At 31.0% G+C, this 26,590-nt stretch overlaps 1 protein-coding gene across 3 annotated transcripts in view; it reads right to left on the bottom strand.

Annotated features, from left to right (window-relative positions):
- eag (ether a go-go) overlaps window positions 1–26,590 on the bottom strand; it is a 160,332-nt gene that overhangs the window by 43,688 nt on the left and 90,054 nt on the right. The gene's annotated exons all lie outside the window — the stretch shown is intronic.

The raw sequence follows: 26,590 nt of genomic DNA on the forward strand, positions 1-26,590 counted from the left end.
AAAATTAAAAAAAACTCTTAAAATATATACAAACAAAAGAATAGATAAGTGAACATAATCAGACTTATACGTTCTAGTTATGTCTTTTTTCCTATGCCACAGGAAATAAGCCATTTTCTCTCTTGCAGCCCAATACAAGTTCACTTTTGCCTTGAGTTGGTTTACTTTAGTTCTATATTCTTTAGGCCGATACACGTTAAAATATGGTTCCTATCCATGTTACTTATGTTGCATAGACGGCATATCGGTGAGTCAGCGATGCCTATCCGATGGAGATGTTTTTGGATAAGATCAGGTCCTGTCACTGACGTATTTTTATTGGTACACCTACATCTCCAAAAAAAAATTGTCCATGTTGGTTCGGAGGGAAGTGAGGGATTAGTGTTCACGGTCCAGATTAAACATTATCCACTTTTCTTTTCACTATTTGAAAAAGAACGAGGATTCTTCAAACACCGCTGTATGTGTATGTGTAAAATGTAGATTTTATTCTCAAACGACAAATAAAAATAAAATTTAATCTTAATCCTTTACATATGAGTGACAACATACCTAACTATCAAGTAGAAATGGTGAGGAAGCCATAATGATTTATATACTTGGTAGGGTTTGTTTTAATTAATCGGAATAACAGCTAACTTACAAATTAGCAGGGCCTTATATCACGCGATTGAGAGAATGTAAAAATTCAAGATGTGGCATTTTGACAAGCATAATTTATGGAATTCTGACAGAAATTATGAGGTGAGGAATGGTTTTCTTCTCCTTTCAATCGGGAAAAGTAGGGCGTAATCTTCCTATTTGTAAGCTTCGATTTTATTATTTAAGTTGTTTACCTATACAGAGAGTGATTGCTTTTAGAAAAAACAAGAAGATATAAACTGATAAAGATGTGAAGTAGATCATATCCAAACGCTACTTTCATTATTACCCCATAATTGATGATATTTAAGAATTTAATGACCATCGACCGTTCCCTTTTTCTGTCATGTATGTGTTTAATGTGTCTTAAAATTGTTTTGAAGTTATTATTATTCAAACCTTATCAAATATTATGATATTTTGGACTTCCTGGACATCATACATCACCTGCATGGGAATTAGCTCTGATATTATTAATTTTTTTGTATAGCTTGTTAACTTATTTCATTTGTTTTAACTAACTTATTCGTTTCTTTTAAATTATCTACATGCTTTTTTAAATTTATGAATTAGTTTTTTTAACTTATGTATTTTTTTTTCAAACTGTTCTACTGCTGTGAAAACTTGTTTTTATTTCTACACTGCTATTTATTGATAATTTGTGTAATCGATCACGTGTGTTGTAGATCGCTGGAGAGGGGAGGTACGAGAGATTGGAATAGAGAGAATAGCATATTGAAAGAATGTGCGAGAAGAAGAAGGGAGAAAGTAAATATACATAAGAACAAATGAAATAAAATTGTTTTAAAAGAATATATTTGAAAAATATTATATTTAGTTCATAGATGAATATTGTATGAAAAATGAAAATGTAGGAGAAAAAAAACTGTTTTTGTATCATTATTAATAATATTATAGTGTATATATGTCCAGTCATGGATTGATGGGTACGCTATATGTTATAGCAACGCAATATTTAGGCAGCATTGCGAAATTAAGCATTTCCGTATTGGTCTAAAATAAATTAAAAGAAAAAAAACTAAAATTAATATAAACGAACGAGTATTAAAATAATTAGTAATATTATTTAAAAAACATTTAATCTTTTTTATTTTAATTTTAGTAATTTTAAACTATAACATTATTTTTTAGTTATATTCAGCCCTTACCGCACTTGTTTATTTTATATAGCAATGTTAATTTTTTTTTTCTTCCTGTTTCAATACATCACCATTGTTTGTAGAGCGTTTATCATTACTTTTGAATTATTTTGCTCTTCCTTATTCATATATGAATTTTTGGAATATTTTTATTTTAAGTTATTTAATATAATATAAGTATTTACTCACATGATTAAGGAAAAATCGACGGCTTCAAAATAAATAAAACTTAATCCTTTTTTTTTTTTATTTCATGTTGTATTGACTGATCAAAAATAATTCATAATCCTAAAAATTGTTTATATTGCGTTCTCGATTAGCATCACTATTTGTCAGTGTCCTTTTCTTTTTTTCTTTTTTGACAGGTTGGAATAAAGAAGTGAAATTAAGAAAATGATAATAAAAGGGGGTGGTGCTTAGCTAATGAAAGGGCGAAAATTACGGGAAGAGGCAATTTCCTATTGTTTTTCATTCCCGTCATTTTGTATAACTTTTTTTTTAATTATATCTATTTATCAGGGTCTCTTTGAAAAATAAAGTCGGTCATTTGGTTCCTTTACGTTTACTGCATCCTTTTGCGGACAATACCCTATAACACTTTACTATGAATATATACCGTGGTATTAGTCTTAAATCATTTATTAACCGTAAGTGGGTTATCAGAGTCCAAATAGCGACGATTTACAACACATTTATCAATTATTAATCTTCTTCAGTGATTTTGTTTCAACAAGTCAATTAGTTAATAAAAATAAATGACATGCGATGTGAAAGTATGCCGTCTATGAACATTTGATTGATGTACTATAATTAGTCAATATCATATTGACTAAAAAATTTAATCAATATTTTATTTTAATGGCATATATTACTTTATTTAAAATACAATGGTTTAATTAATTGCTTCAAAAATAATTTAATTTGCCATTAATCAAAGTTAAATTTTTAAGATAATAAATCTAAATGAAATGCGATGTTAAGATTATCCTGTCTATGATTAATGAACTATAATTAGTCAATAAGAGAGGGCAAACTTTGGATATTAGTAAATGATTTTAAACGGCATAAATTCCATCAACGTTATTTTAATATAAAGTGGAGGGGGAAAGCATTTGCACACCTTGTCTTTTCTTTATATAATGAATTGAAATATTAAACCAATTTATTTGAGTTTACCGAAGGAGGCTACATGAAAGAATTAATAGAAAAATCAAAACTGAAGCGCTTAATACAGCCATAAGTGCAGATGCGTGCGCTAGCTACTATGGTCGAATCAACTTCTGGGGTGTTTGTAAGTAAGAGAACGGTAAGGAGTGTTCTAAATCTAAAAATCGGGAATAGAAAAAAAGGAAATATCTAAAGATCGGGCGGTCCGTAGCTCAGATGGTTATACGCAGGTTTATCAGTTTGAGATCTGCGGGAGGCGCCGGTTCGAACCGGCCTGGGGCGTTGACTTTTTTCATAAACTAGCGGTCCCACGAAATGAAAAACATGCTCCTCCACCATGGCTAGAATAGGTTGGTCACCTTTAGATTACTAGCAAACTTTACTTTCACTGTGGATTGCCTTATATTAATTTAAAAAAAAGATCTTTTTGGCATAGCCGCGAGAAAAAAACCTTATATTAGTAAAACCAATAGCAGAAAAAGACTTTAGAAAGATACTACATCAACAAGCCTATCAGTTTTGGGGAAAATATGCTGTTCTCTGATGAGAATATGTTTAATTTCTTTGGTTTTACTGGACGAAACACCATTTGGCGAAGGAAAAATGAGGAACTGAAGAACGTTACAGTTACTGTGAAACATGGAGGTGGAAATGTAATGGTTTAATGTTCGTCAACAACTGAATACATCTCCGCAATCACTAGATTTAATTATAATTGAAAATGTATGTCGCATGTTTGACCGAAATGTTCGAAAACACCACAGACTCAAGAATCTTTCAGTACAAGAATGGGAACAAATCAATCCAGATTTAGTTAAAAACCTATTTCACTCAAGGCCTAGACGTTCACAAGAGGTTATTAATGCAAACGGACTAAATATATAAAAAAATGTTGAAAACGTGTGGTGTGCGAATTTTTATTGCCTGCGTAAGTTTTAAGTTTCTACTAAGCAAGAAATTTTTCATAAGAATTATATATGTATTTATTCAGTTTCAAATATATTTTTTAAGGTATATCGTATTTTTGCTTATCTAAATTCATATTATTTTTTTAAAAATTATTTATTTAATGTAATTTGCAACTGTACAAAATAATACAATAGGTAAATATGTAGTATGTTTCATATACACTTGAAAATCTTGGGAAGGAAATTGGTATAATGAGGCGTAGTATGATTTCATAATTACAAAGAAAGTAGTATTAATATCATGTTATAGATCTTAAAAAGTACAAAAGTTAGCTTTGTGGAATTTAGGGAAATGGGACCAAACCAAAGACTAGTGTGTGCACACAGTTTGCGCATATTTGTTTGCCAATTAAAACAAGCGAATTAGAAAATAAAGTATGAAACGTTATTTCACAAATAAAATAGAAAGTAAAAGAAAAACAATGTGTAAAAAAAAGATAGTCATTTAAGTGAAATTTTATACCCATTTACAAATTGATTTATATTTTAAACCCCTTCCTTGAAAATGTCTGTAAAGAATTAAACTGCACTACACTAATTTAAGGTTATTTTGTTCATTACGTGTTTAGTAACTTAAAAAAAAAATAAAGATTATTGCTACTACATAGAACAAGATTAATGATGTTAGTCGCATTTTCCTGGAATGGCTGTGTGGAAAGTCATTAGAAATGGGTCTGATATGTTTTTCATGAGTAGAAATAAAATATATATGTATATTCATCCTCCTTCCTTCACTATTATTGGGCATCTCCTGCGTCTCACTTTGGATTAAATAAGTTAAAATTCTTGGAATAAGGTGGTTTCTTAGCTGAATAATAACATCAAAGTGCTGATGATTTTTTTTTTTTTTAATAATTTATTTATTGTTATTTACAACTGTATAAAAATATATACAACAAGTAAATTTGCTGTAGGTGACATAGTGACATGATACAAACATGTGGAGAATCTACCCATTGATAAAACTCCAATAACATTTCTAGAGGAGAAGATCTCGTGGCCATCTTCTTTTCAGACGCCTAGGAGGATTGTTAGGAAATAAAGGAGAAGCAAGGTTAGAAACGAGTGGATTTGTGTGGTTGGGAAGTTTATCATGGAAGGAATGGTATCTGGTTTTGGCCAAATCGGCAACATATGGGACATTGAGGTCATGATGGATGACTTGATTTGTGACAAAGTAAGGAGCATTGAGGATTTTGGACTGTAAGGATTGGATTCAGGAGGAATTTGATGGTTTATGGAGCCCCAAACCTCAACTCCATATGTCCAGATAGGCCTTATAATAGTCATGTAGATCAGTCTTTTGTAATGGATTGGCAATTTAGACCGTTTGTCTAATAAATGTTGTAATAGTCGAAATCGACGAGCAGTTTCCTGTCTTTTCAGTCTTGTATGAGGATTCCATGTCAGTCGTTTGTTGAGATGTAGTCCTAAGTAACGGATCTGTTCGACAGGAATAAATGGGGTATTATTAAAAGATACTGTGGGGCAAGAAGAATGTTTACGACGAAGGGTAAATGTGATTTGGTGGGATTTATTGGAATTAATTTTAATCCTCCAATTTTGGCACCATTCTTCAAAGGTGGTGTGAGGGGTTGTAGGGTTTGGGATACAATGTAAGGATCATTGTTCACTGACGATAGGCATGTGTCATCGGCATACGTGGTGAGGATATTGTTAGGATGTGTTGGGATGTCAGCTGTGAAAACTGTATAAAGGATAGGACCAAGGATACTACCTCGAGATACACCAGTAAACTGACGGAATAGGGGTGAATAAGCGCCGTTGTAATTTACTTGAAATAATCTTTCGGGGAGATAAGAGTAAATAAGTAAGTAAGAGTAAGTAAGTATGGGGTAGGAATTTACGAATCTTGTATAGTAGTCCTGGGTGCCAGACTCGATCAAAAGTCTGTTCTACATTAAGAAAGACTCCCGAGCAGTACATTCCGCGCTCTAATGAAGACGAGACAACATCAATCACACACGATGGCATTGCTGGATAGTGGAGTGTGATGTTCGGAAACCAAAGTGGTGATCTGGGATTATGTGGTTGGAATCAAGGATGGGATACAGGCATTTCAAGATGAGTTTCTCAAGGATTTTGCCCATGATAGGTAATAGAGAGATAGGACGGTAGGAGGATGGGTATTCTGGAGGCTTTTGAGGTTTGGGAATCATTTTGGTTATGGATAATTTCCAACGGTCAGGAAAATATGTGGATTTGAGTACAGCATTGTAGATGTAGGTGAGGAATAGAACAGATTTTCGAGGAAGATGTTTTAGAATATGGGATGTAATTAGGTCATAACCGGGAGCTTTGCGGGAAGGTAACTTACGAATGATGTTGGATATTTCTGAAGGATGAAATGCTTTAGGAGGAAGGGTCATTTGAAGTGGAGTGCTGATGAATTTAAATTCAAATTTACTCGTTTCCAAATGTTTTGCCCAGCTATTAAATCGAAATTGCCATTTGAAATTAAATTTGAGGATTGAAAATTGTAGGCGAGTTGAATTGGTGGTTTAGAAGTTTTTTTTTTTAGAGTATCCAATATTTTTTGCGATTTTTGGTCGTTCCAGAATTAAATCGTTTTCCAAACTGAAATGAGAGGAAATTGAGACCGCTGGGATTGAGCGCTGTTTTCCATGCAATTCTATTAGTTTATTTTGAATCTGAACTAATCACATTCATTATTCATTCCTTTCAACTTCAAAACTCCATTTCCATGTTTCATATTACCAGATCATATTTCTAGAGCCAAAGATTTATTCATACGTTGATAAGGTTTTTATCTGAATCTCGTAATAGTCTCGATGCTAATTATCACTACATGAAAGGCCTAAACCAATTCTAGTATAATGGGATATAGTCGATAATAGTATAAGATTGAATTGATAATAGTATGAAAATTAACTGATAGAAGTATCACATTGAATTGATAATAGCATGAAATTGAATTGATAATAGTATGAAATTGACAGCTCAACGATTCATCCCGTCATTCTAGCCTGATGAAGACTGACCAAACAGAAAGGGTACATTCCCCCAAAACAGTTCAAAATAAATTAAATGAAAAGAAGGAAGAGCCTGTTGAAGTGGGATGTACTACCTCTATCCTGAATTTCGTGGTTTTAGTTCTGAAGATGAGACGTAGACCGATAAGTAATAAGCTGCTGTGACATACTCACTAGTACATGTAGACATACTACATGTTGTACCTGATTTTATAGATGTATAGCTTTTTATAAAAAAAAATCCAAACAAATCTTTAAGTGTTTTAAAAATTAATTAGATGATGGCCTCGAGACCTTATATTGTAAAAATGTTTTTAGAGTGCTACCAATGGGTAGTTTCTCTAAATCCTTGTACCATACCATTATGATTTCCTCAAATTTACATTATGTATTTTATGTACAGCTGTAAATATCAATAAATAAATTAAAAAAAAAAGTATTAATCGGTCAACATTTCTTCTTCATTATTATTTTATATATATATTTAAGGTTCGTGAAAGTAGACATCCTACCAATAGGATTATAAGTATTGCTATTAAATTTATTTACTCGATTGATCTATAAAAGTAAATACTTTCTATTTGCTTCCTGTTTATTGTTGATTGTGTTGGATTGTGGCTCCTCCAACTTATTGGTTGGATTGTGGCTCCTCAAAGAACAACTCCATCTTCCGTGATGATGGATCGATCCCTCTCAAAGTCGTAAGTCCATCGGTCAATGACTATAATGGTATATCCTGTCTTTTCCAAAGATTGAAGTAAATAAATTATATAAATATACTTCCAGCCTCGTAATCTTTTCGAAGAATAGGTCCAGTTGATTGTCACAACGAATGAATGAATATTATCTAAAAAGTTTATTCAAGAGGAGGGGGGTTTGAAATCAGGCTTTCTTTTGAAAAAATAAAAATTTATCTGAAAAAGAATATTTAATTCCGGAATTATAGCCGGATCTATATTTTTACATATTAGCATCGGCATTTATAATTTAATTTCCTTTAAGGAGCCTTAATACAGAACACAATGCAAAGAAAAACCCACGCTTATAAGAGCTGGAAAAGTACTGGAAAAAGTTCATAGCTATACCCCAAAAAATTAAATACAAAAATCCAGATTTTAAGGAAGTGTCGGTGTAGTCCTGAATACCTCCAACATACTTGAACCAGAATACGTATAGAACATGCTCTGTATATTATCAACATGCAAGAAACATAATGAAGAGGTCCAGATATAATTTATCTAATCAGTGCTATATACTGATTTTGAAATGAAAATGCCATTTTAAATACTGTACAAACACACTTGAATACCATCACAGTCATATTTTATTGATAAAGCTGCTTAAAATCATAACTATTTACATCTCATTTTATTATAAGAATAATTATTTATTTATTAAAAATACCGGGGTTTGCTCAGGGGAGAGATTTTTGTTGGAATAGCAAAAGCAAAAAAGTCAGATTAACTTAAAGCAGGAATGGGCCTGAACTGATCAATAGTAGAGTGGCAGCTTAATTGGGTTACGTACGTCCGGCAAAAAAGACTTTACTCTCGGGATACAAAGAGATGGGTCATGTACAAAAGTAATAAATAATATCAATTAAACAAGTCGACATTGAAAAGTGTTATGCGATAACCTTACCTGAACGGGGACATCAGTACGCTCAACAAAAAATAACCGAACTGAGGGAACCTTGTACCTAATCTCAATTGATATGGGAACGTACTGAGGTTTTCTCTAGGCCGAGGTATCTGCTGTATTTTATTTATTTAAAAAAAAAATGAATACATTAATTTAAGAATATAGATCTTATGTAAAGTATGGTAATAAATTCCATCTTATTATTCTCTATTCGTTTGATTCTGTTACAAACTATATTTTCAATGAAAACAGTTCACCGGCTCAGATCTTCGTATTGGAAGAATGGAACATACTGAGGAGTTATGTTGGACTGTTTAATATTAATGATGGTAACACATTCATAAAAACGATCAGCGATATTCTATTAAAATAAATTTTAACCTTTATAATACAATTACATTGCACAGGAAGATAGCTTTAAGTATTAAGGTTCTTTGGCAACTAGAAAAACCAAATTGATGAGGAAAAACGAGGTAAAAGGTGGGAAATATTTGTTATTTTTATATTTAGAAATTGCTCAGCTCCCGCATTCTGTCCTAAAATGTAAAAGTTTGAATTAACAATACTGTTATCCTTCCTATTATTTAAATTATTAAAATAAATGATTTAATCGTAGAATTTAGAATGTTACACAATGCTGAAATGAGGAAATTGCACCTGTATAATATAATTCAAAGTTATAATATTGTAGCGAATAAAATAAAATAAAGCATGTAAGGCTGTGGGACTTAGTAATGATCGGAACCATAAAATGTTAATAAACACTGAACTGAAGGGTAAATGTCTGAGGGGTAGACCGAAACGTAGATGGGAGGATGCGTTAAGACTGATTTAGTAGATATGGATTTGGAGGGAGGACACTTGACAGATGTATGAAGAGAAAGTTTGGTAGTATCGGCACCGAGCTTTCAGGTTCGCTAAACATTTATTATTATTATAGACATATTTTTAAAAAACAGTAATTTAGCAGCCTAATTGGCAGTCTTCATTATATTCCTTGGGTATTGAATTTTTTGTCCATACGTTGGTTCACCGGGGAACTGGGAGAATTAGAAAGAAATTGAACTAGCCAACAGAAGAGATTTAGAATATGTAATTTGTGTATGATAATAATAACTTATGGTATATCCACGCAACTGCATATGGTTTGATTATAATTACGTAATTCAGAATTTTAGATTTAATTCATAGTGAACTTAATAAAATTCGGTACAATAATTATAAAATTATTTTGATGTTACGTTATTTACAGCCACATCGTAATTAGTATCAAGGGAATAAGCTATTTTCAAATAGCTTTTGTCAAATCGGGTGTACAATTTCAAGATTATAAAAAATCTATTAATTCTAAAATTAAAAAAAAATTAATTTGGTAGATAACATTTTTTTGTATTTTCTCATTTATCTTAAGCTGTTTGTTTATTTTTTTGTACGATGGAAATTTTTAAAGCGTGTAATTTACTTCCCTCTCGGTGTTCTGATTCAGATTTGATACTTTTAGGAGCTTGTCTCTCAGATCTTGTAAGCAAATTATCCTATATCTTTTTAAATCGTCATATTCTTTAGTTTCAAAAACTATAATCAGAAGTGTTTGAAATGTTATTCTTACAAATTAATAAATACAAAAAAATGTCCCCCAAAGGTTTCAATGTATTTTTACTCTTTTCAACATTTCCAACCCACTTTTGATTTAGAGGACTCAATTGCCAGCACTTAAAGAAAGAATTGTAGTGTCACCTGTGTTTTTATAACCTGACACTGCCTTTCACTAGTAAAGTTTTTAAGATTTTTTTTAATTATATAGTTTCATATATTTATTAAATTGAAAAATGGCTAATAAAAAAAAATAAAAAAATATAAAAAATATTTTATATTCTGACCAAATCACCTGCTTGCACAACCGAAGGTTCAGTAATAGTACTTCCTGCACCTGGCTCTTCATGGATTGTAGTGGTACAGTTTTATTTTATATATTTATGTTTTTACTCTGTTTGAATTTAAAGGTTCTCGTATACCATTTGTTTGTTTCTTTTTTTTTTTAAAGCCTAGTAGGAAATTAATATTTCTGATTGTATTGAACGAATTTAAATGCGTAATAAATTATTTTAAAAAACTAAAAGCCTCCAGTAAAGTAGATCAACAAAAATGTTTCAAGGTGAAAAATGTTTATCGCGCCCTTTCCTTTAAAACTTACATACGTTCAATTTAAAAAAAAAAAAATTAAAAATTCTGAATTTTTGGAAAACTTTTTTTTTATTACCAATATCCGGTGTCGTCTCCTCATATTGCATATAACATGATCAAATATACACTCACTTGGTTAATTTAATTAGTTCCCTAAAGTTACGAGATAAAGACTCCACACTCAACATTGAAACAAACGGTGTTCTTAATTAAAAAATGTCATGGAAAAAATTGAAGATAGAGATTTTATTTTTGAAATTGGCCTGATCAGATTAAAAGCCAATACAATCAGAATTTTTACCCAATATAAATGTCACCTAAACGGTATTAAACTTCAACAGTTTTCAAATTTCAGTGAACACTTAAGTCGTCAGATTTCTTCTTATCCGTTCTTCTTCCCTATGAAATTCTATTCCCTCCTTCATTCGTTGCTCTAATACCCTTCCAATCTTCTAATGCTGAATCTTTAATCACCAACTGTCCATGAACGTCCCGAAGAATTATAATTAAAAGCTTCAATCAAAATCGTAAATTGATAGAAACATTATAAAATGAAACATAAGCATTATTGGATCTTTTAATATCAGTAGAATCAGTAGAATATTTATTTTATTATTATGAGAATAAACCATCAGATTTATGATTTGTTAAAGGATTTTTTTTTTAATGTTTTGCCTTCTCATTTATTTATTATTAATTTTCTAATTCTACCTTTAATGTTTTAGATTTTATTTTATACTTGTAAATATTATATTACCATATATAATATTATAAACCATGATAGTTCCTTTTTGATAATTATTTTTAGCTCATTTGTGTTTGATTCTTTTTCATTTATATTATTAGAATCTACGATTTATGAGATGATGTGTGGTTTTGTTTTATCTAGTATCTTTTCTTTTTTTATTTTACTTATTCTGTTAAATGTTGTTTTTCTTCTCAAATTTATTATTTTAGTTATGTTTCATGATGTACTATAAGTTCATTTTATTGTTTTATTTTTATATTATAATACTCTAAGGCATTAATGCCTCTTTTCGACGCCGGCAATATTATTCTAAAGGGACTAGTTCCAGGATAAATAAAGAATGTTCTTTATTATTATTATTTGTCAATTCCAGCAAGTTTCAAATAAACTATTTTATTGACGTGTTAGAATACGATCAACAAAATTAATCCGTATAAATTGCCTAAAATCTTGTATGAGTAACGTAAAAACAAATGAAACACATTTATAATATATTGTTTAAATACCCAATAAATCTGAGGGATTGACTGTGATTCAGAACAAGATTTTTCTAACTAATGGAAAATGTCAATGGGGTTGATAAATTGAAACCACAAACGACTAATGGTATTATCAAGTAGTATTGTTCCATTTCTGGGATTTCAAAACACAGAAACTTATTTGGAAAATTTTATTGGAAAATACTTCTATAATATGGCCACATAACAATTAAATTATTTTTATAAAATGACTTTAGCTATATATTTATTTAATTTGTAATAGTTTTAATAATTTAATATTTATTATTAAATATTATTATACCCCTTAATAATAATTTTGGGAGCGTAGTGGCACCGTGGTAAGACACGATGCTACTAACTCCAAGGACCCGTGTACGAATCCGGCTGGGCAGAAAACTAGTCAACTATGTGTGTTATGGAGCTCTTCTGGGGTCCATACAACCTAGGGTACCCTTAATTGGGTAAAAGTCTGGCGGTCTATCGTGATTCTGACCAAATTACCTCCTTGCACAACCGCTGGTCTAGTAACAATACTTCCTGACAAAGTACTGCACCCGTGGTACAGATTTTAATTTTAATGATAATTTTAGTTTCCTCATGATTAATTTTTTTTTTTTTACCATTTTATATTGTTGTAGCATACTGCTGGTCAATTTATATTGTTTTTAGTCGTTTATGTTTAATAATTTGGATTTAAAAAAAAAATTATCCTAGTTATGGAAAAAATTTAACAATGTTTACTTTCAGATAGGCTTTATTTGCATAGGGTTATCCTATAGAGGCAAATATAATAGAAAGAAGATAAATAGAACATAAAATAATTTTAAATTTCGAACTCGTTGAAGATTATTCGCAATAAAAGACTTTGACCTCATTAGAAAATTGCAATATGTTATATCAGAAGTTGTTCCGTTCATGGTCGAAGCTATAGTGAGGCCAGCAGTGGAGCACACAGTGGGAAACCTTACACTTCTCGCAAGGTTTCACTTACTGGTAATGCAAAATTCATCTGTATTACATAATAAATTATCGATGCTATCCTTTGTTCATTATTTCTTCCTGTACTAAAGTTATAGCCGCAGATTAGCGGAGGCCTATATGACACTCTTGAGAACGCACAAATAACTCATGAGAACACGGAAAACTGAGAGGCCGATCGATATTACAGCACTTGTTACATTTACATAATTTACATATAGATTAGCAAAGTGTGAATATACATTTTACATCTCCAAGTGGTAAGATTATATTATGGAGTCAATTATGTTAATGAAGAATGATGGAGCTTCTGTACCTGAGAACTAGACTAATCTAAATTATATTCAGAATTTGTCTTTATTATAAAGAATATTTGTTTTAAACTAAATTAACTTATATTTATTATATATTTATTTATTATTATTATATTATATTATTATATTTATATATTTTGTTATTAAATATCACATAAACCTTCCTTGACCAGTGAATTCCGAAATAAATTCCTGTCGAGAATAAAATGAAACTAGATCTAGTGAATACCTCCTTTTTTGGACTTGAAACTATAAATAAACATGACGAATTCTCGATTTCAGTTGCTAGATACAATAATACAATATATATTACTCACGCTCCCTGGCCGAGGCACCGCCGTTCTTACCCCTTCAGAACTCAGTACACCCCTTAAATTACAAATATTAGAAAAATGGCAGACCGAGTGGGATGAAAGCTCTCCGAATAAATTAAAAGAAATAAAACGTTAGTAAAACCATGGTCAACATCCTACCACAACAGCCGTAGGGAGGAAGTTGCTCTAACCCGCTTGAGAATAGGTCATACTCTCCTCACGCACTCTCACCTGATCAGAAAACTGCCACCTCCAACCTGCAAATATTGTCAGTCCATTCTCACGATTAGACATAATTTTGAAGAATGTACTCACTATTTTCCAACAATAAACAGGATAGGACTGAGCCCATATTTATCAGAAGCTCTCACAAATGAGGAAGCTAAAATTACATTAGTATTTGAATTTTTAAAAGCACATCGCCTTCTTTATAAATTATAACTCCTCTTTGATTTTTATTTATTTTTTTAATTTATTTATTAATATTTTTTATTTATTTTTTTTACTTTTATCATGCCATAGGCGTTGATGACCAGAGGGTTTTACGCCTTTAAGCAACAATCAACAACAACAACATTATATATTAAAATAATAGCTTACAATGTACTCCGAATTCATCGCGGTAAGTAGTATTATTTTGGGGAAAAATATGTCGAAACTAAGAACTATTAAAGATAAAGTCCGTCCTTGCCCTAAATGCGAAAGGCCGGAAGGAGCTTCGACCAAGTGACTGGCAGGCCAGGGCGCTAAGAGCTCCTCCGGCCAAGAAAATATTGATGAAGCGCAACCTTCGATAATGACAGCTCTAAACAGCGACACCTCACGCAACAACATCGTCAATTACACCTTAATCGAGCTCCTTTATCCGATGAAATCCCTCCGGAAAGTCGAGAAAAAAAAACAACTATCGGTCAAAATTGGTTGCTGACAAAATATAAATATCTTGAGGAAGGGAAAGAAATCAGAACCTGAAATGATAGAGACAGAACTAATGGATAGTACCATATAATATCTAGGATCGTGATTCGTAGAAAAAAACAAGTATAAATGTAAACTAGTGCACCTGTAACTGGCACGTCACCTATCATTGACACTTCAATAATTAATTTAATTTGATTAAATAATCGTTTGGTGTCAGGTAAAATTTCAAAAATTTTGCAATTTTAAAAACAAATTAATCAGTCACTAATTAAATAATAAAACGCAGATTTCTTACATCACGCCAGTCGCTGGAATCTCACAGATTTTCAATGAAACTGTAATGCTTATCAGTCTTCTACATTAAATTTTGGATACCGCTTCTTGATTATGTAATATATTTTAGATGTAAACTTCGAATAAAAGTACACATATTAGGAATGTTAATAATTCGACTTTCAAAATGAACAATTCCTCAAATAATCGATACGCAGATCAGTAACTGAAAATTTTTTAAACTTTCGTTTGTACCGCACTTTATTTGGTGATTTATGACAGAATTATGTTACTAGTTATTTAAAACAACATAAGGATCCAATAGTTGACAGAGCTGCCAACAAAAAGTGTTCAGAGTTGTCAATAATTGGATTGGAAGAGATCTTAGGATCTTTTCTCTGAGAAAACTATGCATTGTCTTAAAAAAACTTCTTCTGATTCTTTTAAGAGTACATAAAAGTCAACTTAACAATCTCAATATACACTTGAAGCCTAGTCTTCAGATATTGTGAGATTCCAAAACACTAAAGCTATCGTCTTCAACATCTTCAACATATCGTCAACTTTTGAGTTGGACCAAAAAAGTGCTCTTCTTTCATATAAGAATCCCAGTTGTAACGTGTACCCCTCTTTAGTAGTTATAGTTTATTTAAAATGTTTAGTTTACTTGGGTATTAAGTCACAAGTTTCTTTTAAACCCTCTTATTTGAAACAAAGCTTCCTCAACCAAGCACTATATTTTAGGATTAACATGAGTTTGTTTTCTCCTAGTATACTTTATTTCTTCACTGATATGGTGCTTTACTAACGTTATGCAGATTGTCGTTTTTAATGCACCACAGTGCAACAACTAAAATTTTTAAAACCTTACTTTTCATGATGGTGAGAAGATAGTTTACCGTGGATAATATATATGAGGAGATGGTTGCAGGGGGTGCGGTCAGACTATAACACAAATAAGTTTTAAAAAAACGTATTTAATAGTACCAACGTTTCGGCCTGGAATTCCGACCATCATCAGGGCTAACAACAAAGAAAAAGATAACTACAAATGAATATAAAAAAAGAAAAAATATATACAGAATGATTAAAGTAAATAATTGTACAGAATGAAAAAAAATAAATTAATGAAAGTAGTGGAAAATAAAATGTATATATAGGTAATTGAATAAGTAAGTAAAATGTACATAATTAAGTGTGAAATGAAATGAAAATATAAAGTTATATATTGCAAAGAAACAAAGAAATATGAATTTAGAATTTATAAAAAAAAAAGTTCTTAAGTTAGACAAAAGAAGAGATTAGAAAATATGACAACAATAATATGTGGTGCACATAACTAATAACGTGGGTGAGGAGAAATAAGAGAAAAATAGAGAAGGAGAAGGGGGTAAATGAAAGATAAGAAAAAGAGAAGAAAACATTGAAATCAACAACTCTTAGTCGTTATTTTCATGTTACCTAACATGATACGATTCTTGACCAAAGTTCCATAGCCCTATACGGGTTTTAGAATATGTACAGCATAAATTTGTTATCAATTGAGAGTTGTTAACTTTTATACAACAAATAGTTAATTATAAACTTAATTTTAAGTTGAGTTCCTCTTTCTTCTTTTTTAAATGCTTTCCCCAATTGTTTCTTGCATCCAATCTCATTAGACCGTAATCGAGTAAGGAATTACTTTTCTATAAATAAAAACCTTTTCTCTAATTGTTTTTCTATTTGTAAAGCTTGTATACACAGACTTGCCCTTGTTTTTTTTGATTCTCCAGCGTTTAGTCGAATCACAGATCTCCGTGATTGAGTTCTGCAGTACTATTTTTGTTTCCTTTACATCATCACCTACTACCAATATAACTGTATCTTCGGTAAATAAAGTTATTTCAACTCTGGTAAATCCCTAGAGGATGGGATCGAACACGATCAGCTCTGGTTACTTGAGGAAGTCAATACCTTCGTGAGATCTCTCTGTGGGTCCATGAAAGAAATACCATCAAAAAGCTTACCAGAAGTTTTAACATACGGAGTCGCTTCAAACGAGCACGGCAAGAAACAAGGTCACGACTTGAAAAAATATAAAGAAGAAATTTAAATATAAGAAGATAGTCAGGGTTGCAGTCAAAAAAAGAACAAATAGTTTATAACTATTTGTTCTTTTTTTGACCGCAACCCTGACCATCTTCTTATATATTAATTTTTACGTTCAACTATATATACAAATAAAGAAGAAATTTTTATAGAATGGAACACAAGTCGAGCAATATGACAAAGTGCTTTTATCCATAATTACATTTGTCAACGCCTTTAGAGTGTGGGAATAAGAAAACCAAAATTTTATTTCATTTTTCTCTAAATACAGATTTAAATCTATTAAAATTATCCAATATCTACTTGCTTATAGTATTATACATAATTTACTTTGTGTTATCCAGAAACAGATTATAAGTTTAAAGTGCACAGAAGCTAGTTTATAATAATTTCGTACTAAAAAAAAGAAATATACTTATTTAAAAAAAAAAAGTTTGATTATTAATGGTGTCAATAACTTTTCAGTCAATAATCAGTTTTTGCACGTTATAAATAAAACATATCAATTTTCAACTCAAAAATTGTTACTCGTTTGTTTTTACTTAAATGCTTTTTATTTATTGATAGATATTACAATCTGCCACACAGTTGTGGGCAATAGGTAATAGTGATGAATGATCACATCCATACTAAAATAAATTAAAATAACAATAACATAAATAAATGAATGAAAAAAAAAACTATCTTAAAATAAATACAAACAGAAGAATAAACAAAATGAACATAATCAAACCATGTGTATGAGAAAAAAACAATGAAATAACATAATGATAAAATAATATAATCTCTATTCACATTTACATTCTTATATACAATATTTACGCATTCGACCTGAGGATTCCTAAGCCCACTCTATCCCTCACATGTGAGGGATAGAGCAGAGCTCAAAAGATCCCAGCGCATCTCTCTCGCCGCATCACTGGTAGTAACCGAGTGGAGGCTGAGGAAGTGGGGTTGCTTGAGTGGGGAATCTGACTATTGCCAGAACTCCAGTAGTCCATTTTTATTTTACAATAAGTCTCTTGGCCTCTACCGTTTCAACCTTCTAGATGGGCTAAAGGGATGGGTGGAACTAGATAAGGTTGGAACCAAAGGATTAGGATGGTTGGAAAGGTTTATATGGAATTAGTTAAAATTTTAACAGAAATTTATAAAAGAAATTTAAAACTTAGTTTAGTAAACAAAAATTTTACTGGGGAAATGATCGAAAAATGATTTTAAAGTGTCCATAGTTGGAACTTTTATCCTAACATCTTTCTAACAAACATAATATACCGTTAACAATTGACAAGAATAGATCCACTAATGGATAAATGGCACCACAAGGCATAAAATAAAAACAGCCAAGTCCAGCGATGACATTTGTGAATAATGACCCATTTATTTTAATTTAATGTCTCTAGTCGTCTATTCCTAATAATGAAGAATGTTTTCAAAACGGTGATATTAAAATAAACTACCTCATACGTCTTAAATGAAACTCTGAAATAACATTATGTTTGACTAAAACCTATTCTGGATATGGGGCCGGCATTGAATGAAATTTGAATTCTTTAAATGAAAATGACAACCATAAAAACAAAAAAATTAAAAAGATATTCATTTTTCGTTCCACAATTAGTAAAATTTAATTCTAAAAACACTTACGGGGAGCGTAAAGGCACAAGAATGTAACAAGTCTCATGATATAAATTTTCAATAGAGTTATTACGAAAAAATCTACAAATGCTACTTTTTATTTTATATAGTTCATATTCCGTAATATTACAGGTAAATATGTTAGAATCATGGTGTTTGACAAACTAGCAAAATATTCTAGGGAAACAAATGAGCGTTATGCTAAAAATTCTGATTGTCTTCATAATTGCTGTTTTCCGCAATCTTTTCCTAGGCTATTCAAATGTATTTAATCAAAAAAACAAATGTTTTGTATACTTTTAATGTTTAATACGTGTTTTAATTAACTAATTGACAATTTAATCACTAACTGACGAAGTAATTACTTAGTTGAAAATAAAACTCAATAAAAGTGAATGGCCAGAAAACCAGACCCTTAGGTCGATGGTGGTGACGTCAGCAGTTCCTAACCGTTGGCTAGCTGTAACTCCGGTTGGAGTGGTCGTTACGTTGATAGTTCTTTGTGAAGTGGGAATCGAATCCTCTTCATGCCAGTTTATCGACTCCCCATTCAGCACACGGCGGTTCTATATAGATATAAAAGTTTGTTTACTTTGGATGAACAAATAAGTCTGGAACAAAAAAGGTGACTTATTTCATACTCAGAAAGGTTTGAGCATATAAAACTATCGCGTCCATTAATGGGTTTAAATCAATGGGTTTAATCCATGGGTTTAAATAAAAAATCCACGTTCACCAAATTAAAATCGCTGAAATAAAAATGGGATTTGGGTATCCAAGGAACGAAGGAACATTAGAAGCAAATAAGCAGAAAAAATAGGATTAATTACTAATAAATAGTTTTTATTACTATCTGTGTACCTTTTTTTGATCTACACCCAAAACATCTTCCTGCAATCATCACATACGTTCAACTTAAAATTTTCCATTAAAATAGGATAGTTCTTTTATATATTATTTGTTATTTTTTACATTATTATACAATGTTATTTGGGTACTGATTAGCATTGAAAACCTAGATATCCAGGAAAAAAACATTTTCATTTCACGCTCAATATTTAGAAAACTGTAAACCACACGAAAAACATTCTTTCCAGTAGAATAAATTCACTAAAATTCATAGATCTCGGATATATTAAGATACAGTTTAAAAAAAAAAAAAAAATTATTTTTGAAAAACAAGAAATCACAATTTCGGGACTATATTTTAATTAATATCATGAAACTGATATTCATACAATCATTATAAACTACTGTAATATTAATTTAACAATCTTAAAAGATGATTTTTTTTGGCTCTTTGTGTGCATTCGAAAGAGCCTTCTGTCGGATTGTATATTTTTTTATATTGCATTTATTTACTTTACTACTTCTTTTTTTAGATAACGTTATATTGTAAAAATGTTTTTAGAGTGCTACCAATGGGTTGTTTCTCTACATGCTTTTACCATGTCATTATGATATTATTTCAAATTCACTTGATATATTTTATGTAAAGTTGTTAATATCAATAAATAAATTTAAAAAAAAATTGTTATCACTAAAAATAAGTTTGAAGAAACCGATGATCCTTCATTCGTAGAATTTTTAATAGATAATGTGCTGGTTTGTTAATGTTTCGAGATAACACCCTAAGGTCGCCAACTCCTATTTTTTTCTATTTTAACGAAATTAAGTAAAAATGATCTATTTTTGTAAAGGGGGTCCTTATATGAATTTCTTCTTCTTCTGGCCACGACAGACCGTGGAGGTCTAAGGTCTCATACAATCTAGTACGGAATTACATCGCGCGTTTCTTGACATGGTTTTCATAGGGTAGGTTCGTCACTCCCACGCCTAATTTTGTGAGTTCCACCCATGGGGTAACGGGCCTCACAAATGCCTGTGGAGAGGAAAATCAAAGAGAAGAGGTAGGACCGGAGTCGAACTCACAACCTTCGGTTTGGTAGGCAGGCGCGTTATCACGCTGCTACCGTCGCCCTCAATTTAATTTAATAGTGTTTTATTATAAAGTTCTTACGATTTAAGATCTTTGTAAAGTCGGGGGGTGAGTATCAAACAACAGAAAATAAAAGTTGTAAGTCGTGAAGAATTAAATATTATGTATATCAAGGGCCTTTTCCGGAAAATATTTGATCTTAAAGAAGCCTGAATAATTGGATCACTGATACATTTTTAATAAGTAATAATAAGGGTGAATAAAAAGTTTCCAAAAATAACTGAAGTTTTAATTTTTTTAGAAACAGTGTGATATCTGTAATCTGAACGTTGGTACTCCTGTAATGGGAACTAGCGTTAAAAAAAAATTACTTTTTGGAGAAAACGCAGCTAATAAAATTTTTGTTTTAAAATCAATCTATAGACAAGTTAGTGAACAGTGATGTTATAAGAATCATAGCATCTAAAGAAAAAAAAAGAAAAGTTTATTATCTTTTATGAAAAAAGATTTATTTTGCTAAGCCAGTATTTGCCAAAGCAGTATTGATAGCATAACTATAAATGCATACAAATTTGATACTTTTTAGACTGTTGATTAATTATGTAATCTATGGTATACATTAACAATATAATGTAATGATAGATAAACATATAAATGATAGATAAATACCCTCTTCTTCTAATCTTGTAATTATTTTCGGGAATAAATAAAGGGAGAGGCCTCTTTTCTGACTTGTGATACAAGTAGAATAAGTCTGAAAAAAGGCCAATTAGGTTCAAAGATTTTCATTCTACGGAATATTTTGGAATTCATACATAGGCCGTCCTCCCCAGATAGCACTTTTGGCTTATATGACAAAGAAATGTTTTAGTGAATGAAATACATCGAGATTAATTAACATTCCACAGCACTTAAAAACTTAATATAATTTTCTGACTTATACTAGTTTCAACGCATTCCTTAGAAATGTTGTAAGCGTTTAGGGAATACTCTTTTTCACAAGGGATTTGTATTGTATAACGCTAATGAGAATTTAAATATTTTGCTCATATATTTGACTGAATAAATTAAAGTTTAATTCGACCTAATTATAAGAAAACCGTCGCGAGCCAACAAAGTTCCTCTCCGTGATTTAAATATTTCAGTGGGAGGCCGTTGTTCGCGATTGGGCTCTGAATACGTAATGCCAATCTTGAACCGGAACTTTATCTTGGTTTATCCAAGTTATTTCCATTGCTAACACTTTCAATTCCTTTTATTTTTACTAAATAATTTACACACTGGAAGTTAATTGGTTGACCGTATATCAACATAAAGAAATAGACAAGAGATATCACATCTCATTTCAACTTTCTGAAAAAGCAAGTTTTGTTTAAGATTGAATATCAATTAAAAACAAAAAACTAAAGGGAAAAATATTTAAAAATACTGTATAATCAGATTATATTTTTTGTTTTAATTTTTACAACAAAACATTTCGAGAAATTTTATTAGATAGTTAATTATAATTTATTTACTAGTTTTTGGGATAGCCCCCGTACAAATAGAGTTAGCCTGTGAGATACATAAAATAAATAATCAATTGTAGTAATTTTACAAAAATAGTGCGTTAAAGATCGTTTAAATAAATTAGTAACAAACAAGATACCAAAGATGGGAGAGTATATCTACATTCGTTAGAATATAACAATAAAACAAAAACTTCACTTCATATTTAATAACATTAAAAAACAAAACAAAAACTATACATCCAGATCTAAGCAAAAGGTTCTGTGTTACATATATAAAAAAAGTTTGAGATCCAATCCTGAGGGTACAGAAAGAAATTCATACTGATTTTGGTTAATATTGCTCAGTTTTGGCATGTATCGGGATCGTTTCTCATGATATGCAGATCAATTTGTCAAAAAATGGAAAAAATATGTGTGGACCGACACTTAGAGTAATTGCATATTTACCGGAGAGTCGTAGTTGGGAAATTATTCTCAAGTGAGCTGATTTTTAGGTTGCTTTGAGGAGCATCCGTTTAGATGAAGACCCTACCGTACCACGGGATATAGGTCGATTTTCGTAATAACAAGAGGGCTTTATCTTTGACAAAGATAGTTAATTATTACAATTTATAAATCATTTCTCCTTTAAAAAAATACTTTTTAATAAATTTGCGACCTGCCTGTCTGATAGTTCGTAGATATCCTTAAATTTATTCCTACAGGAGAAAATGAGGCTATGATAGGAAAAATATTGTGGTTCTACGTTTTATAGCCTTATTTCTTCATTCCTATATTCCCTTTTCACACCATATAATGCTTTAACACGTTTTTTCGTTCAAAGTTATTAAATCATATAAATGCTCCTGTTTTTAACTTTTAAAAAATGCTTTATGTAATAAATGATCAAACTTAAGTAACGAAAATTCAACTTTATATCTTTGACACCACGAAGAAGGAACTGCACACCAATGGAGCTGTAGGATTATAATAGTGTATAAATAAGTGTTGGAAAGATAACTACAACCTTGTCCTTCGTTAAGTCAGAATACTTATTTTGAATTGATAATTCGACAGAAGAGGTAGCTCAGTGAGTAAGACGGTGTGCTACAAACTCCTAAGACTCGGATTCGAATCCGGCTGTTGTAGATAATTATTAATTCTGTTATTGTAGGCGTGAGTCAACACTGTGGGTTTGGTAACCTGCGAAAACCTAGTGGTTGAACGTGATTTTGAACAAATCATCTCCAGGTATACCAATTGTTCAAAAAACAAAAATTCTTCCTTGACCATTCACGAGCTGCAGTGGGTACATCTTTAATTTAACCCTAAACAACTGGCAGTTCTAATCATCATATCATAAAAGCGCTGCAAATTATTACAGAATGGTTTATTTATATCAATTATAAAATATATCAATTAATTAAGAACAATCAAAGTTCTTTATCAATCGAAATAATTTTAAGAAGCTTAAAAAAAAAGAATGTAAAACTGGGTATGTTAATATAAGATTCCAAGGATCGTCGTGGGTTGAATTCGACGCAAAAAATCGGACGAGTAGTCCCTGTGAAAAACTGGTTATATATGGAACAATAAGGTCTTTATGTATGATTTTATTTGTGACAAAGTAAGGAACATTAAGGATTTTACGAAGGATTTTGAATTGTAAGGATTGGACACGAGAGGAATTCGAAGGTTTAGTGGAACCCCTAGGCTCAACTCCATATGTCCAGATTGGCCTTATTACAGTCATGTAGATCAGTAATGGTTTTGAAGTTTAGACCGTTTGTCTAGTAAGTGCTGTAATAGTCGAAATCGACGTACGGTTTCCTGTCTTTTCAGTCTTGTGTGAGGATCCAGGTTAATCGTTTGTCTAAATGTAGTCTAAGGTAGCGGATCTGTTCGACAGGGGTAAGAGTAACATCATTAATTGAAACTGTAGGGTAGTCGGTAGGTGTACGACGAAGGGTAAAGGTGATTTGATGGAATTTACTTTAATCCTCCAATTACGACACCTTTCTTCGAGGGCTGTGATACGGGATTGGAGAGTTTGGGATACAATTAATGGGTTATTATTAACTGCGAGCACACATGTGTCATCAACGTACGATATGAGAATAGTTTTAGGATTGGTTGGAACGTCAGCTGTATAGACGTTGTGGAGGAACCGAGGATACTACCTTGAGGAACACCAGCGGACTGAGAATAGAGGGATGAATAGGAACTAGAGTTAACAATAAAAACTATTACATTTATTGATTTAATAAAATAAATAGCTGACTTCTAATAGAGAAAAAAAAAAAAGCTAATTTGAGAAAAAGACGAAGAGAAAAAATAAATACAATAGTAGTAATGGCAATACTATAAATAGATAAATATAGAATTCATAACAGGATGTCCTGTAGCAGCCTGTCTTCGGAATGAGGTTGAATTTTCCAAGTTGTGAATTAATGCTCTTTTAGCTCCTGGTAACTGGGAGTGGAATTTCATGAATCGCTCTTTGATAAGGTCGTATATTGATTACGTTTGCAGTGCCCGATGCAATTGGATATACCTTATTTTGGAATGATTTAATTTTTCGATATTTCGATAGTCGATTTGGAATGATTCCTTTTTCGTAAAGGATGCTGCTCCTCAGACATCGTAGCCGTACATCGGTAGTGGCGAGAGTATTATTTTTTAAATGTGTTGTTTCTGGTTTTAATTTAGATTTTATATTTACGGGAGGATATAGCATTGCTAATCTTGAGTAGGTTTGGGTAAATTTAATATGGTGATTCCAGGTAAGGCGACGATCAAGGTGAATTGCCAGGGCAAAATATGTTGAATACAAAAAATCGAGTTGATAATATACCGTCCGTCTGCTCCCTCCTAAAGAAGCTTTTATTAGAGACTGGTGAACCTATTTTTTTGGATTTAGTACAATTTATTTCTAATTGGCGGTAAATTAGGCGTTTCGTACGCTCATCTTTTGGTAATATATCTTCATAGAGGAAGAATTTTAACTTCCAGATGACCATCTGATTTTTAGGTTTTTCCTAGTTTTGAAGGATTGCGGACCCAGATGTCTGTATACCAAATCGGACATCTATGTACTAAATGGTCCCAATGATTTTTGTTTTAGCATTCTTCCGAAAGAAAGTTGGCACCAGAGTTACAGGCCACCCGGCGACAATCTTTAGATTATGTGCAGGATTTTGACAGAAATGATACAGAGCAAGCAATGGTTGATGGTTATGCTTCTTCAAATGATCAGATGGATTGGGATTTATTTGGATATTTTTTTTATTTCTTAAGTGGATCAAATAAAATCTGTTAACCAGCACAACACAATTACTTATAGTCACATAATAAAAACTTAAAAGATCTATACATCATTACTCAAAAGACACCTCAAAGTATGATTGTGTGATAAGAAGATTTATTTTGTTTTTGGTTGGACTGAAATTTAATTTTCGTAACGCCAGTCGTTTCATCACTATTATTTATCTACTTAAAATTTTATTTAATTTATATTCATCTTTTAATTTTATTATTATTTATTTTATTACTTTATTTTTTACTCCATTTATTTATTTTCTTTTTTAATATTTTATCTTCCCTGTATGAATAGTGTGATTGTATATCTATGTATAGCTCTAATAATTGTTTCGCTTAAGTATGGCAGATTGTATTATTATCTAGATAAGGTATATTAAAATTATAAAAAAACGAAAAGAGAGACATCTCATAAAAATTCTCAAAGTTAAAAAACGTTATATAGGTACTTACGGAACTATAGTTAAGACTAAATGTCTCTAGAATGATTTTCTGATTATTTTTTGACAATATAAAAAACATAATTTTGATTTCATCGGACATACAAGGTACCACAGCTTAAAGGACAGTATGGTAATAAAATATAATCTCGATATAAAAAACACAAAAAAAAACAGCATATTTTTAGTAAAAACACATTTTACTTAATAGAAATATTAATTTGATTTTTTATTAGCTTTAGTTAAAATTAAGAAAATGGATATAAGGCACTAGAGTACACAGATCGATGCCAATAGGAAATAGGTCAGAGCTCCTCCACGCTCTCTGCTAAGCGCCCAAGATAAGTCCCACACTTAGTTTTATAAAAACATTTAAATTAATAAAATTATAATTACTATATATTTTATATCTCATTAATGTATGTACAGTGAAACCCTCACCATCCATTCTCGTCGGGACCAAGATTTAACCAGTTAAATCGGAGAGCTTATTTATTATTCCGATGTATATAAATAAAAAAAACTTCAACAGTAATTTATGGGTATAATAGATAAAAATTTAAATAAAATACAAAAATTAATATCTAAATTATATCTATATTCATATATGTTGAACTCGAAATTATCAGACCAATATATTTTCGGGTTGGAGGTAAAAGGTGTGTGATTCAATTTAATTGCGATTTATATCTGCAGATTTTCGGAAGTAACAGATTTTCACTGGCAGCTGATCGATTGATATGTACTGTTCAATTCGATAGTGAAAATGCAATTTATATGAATTTATTAAGTGAACTTTCTCGCCAAAAACAAACTTTCCTGATACAGAATTACAATATTCATTCGTTGA

The sequence above is a fragment of the Halyomorpha halys genome, unplaced genomic scaffold, assembly GCF_000696795.3.
Source record: "Halyomorpha halys isolate HHAL.00 unplaced genomic scaffold, Hhal_1.1 Scaffold1558.1, whole genome shotgun sequence".
Taxonomy (NCBI): domain Eukaryota; kingdom Metazoa; phylum Arthropoda; class Insecta; order Hemiptera; family Pentatomidae; genus Halyomorpha; species Halyomorpha halys.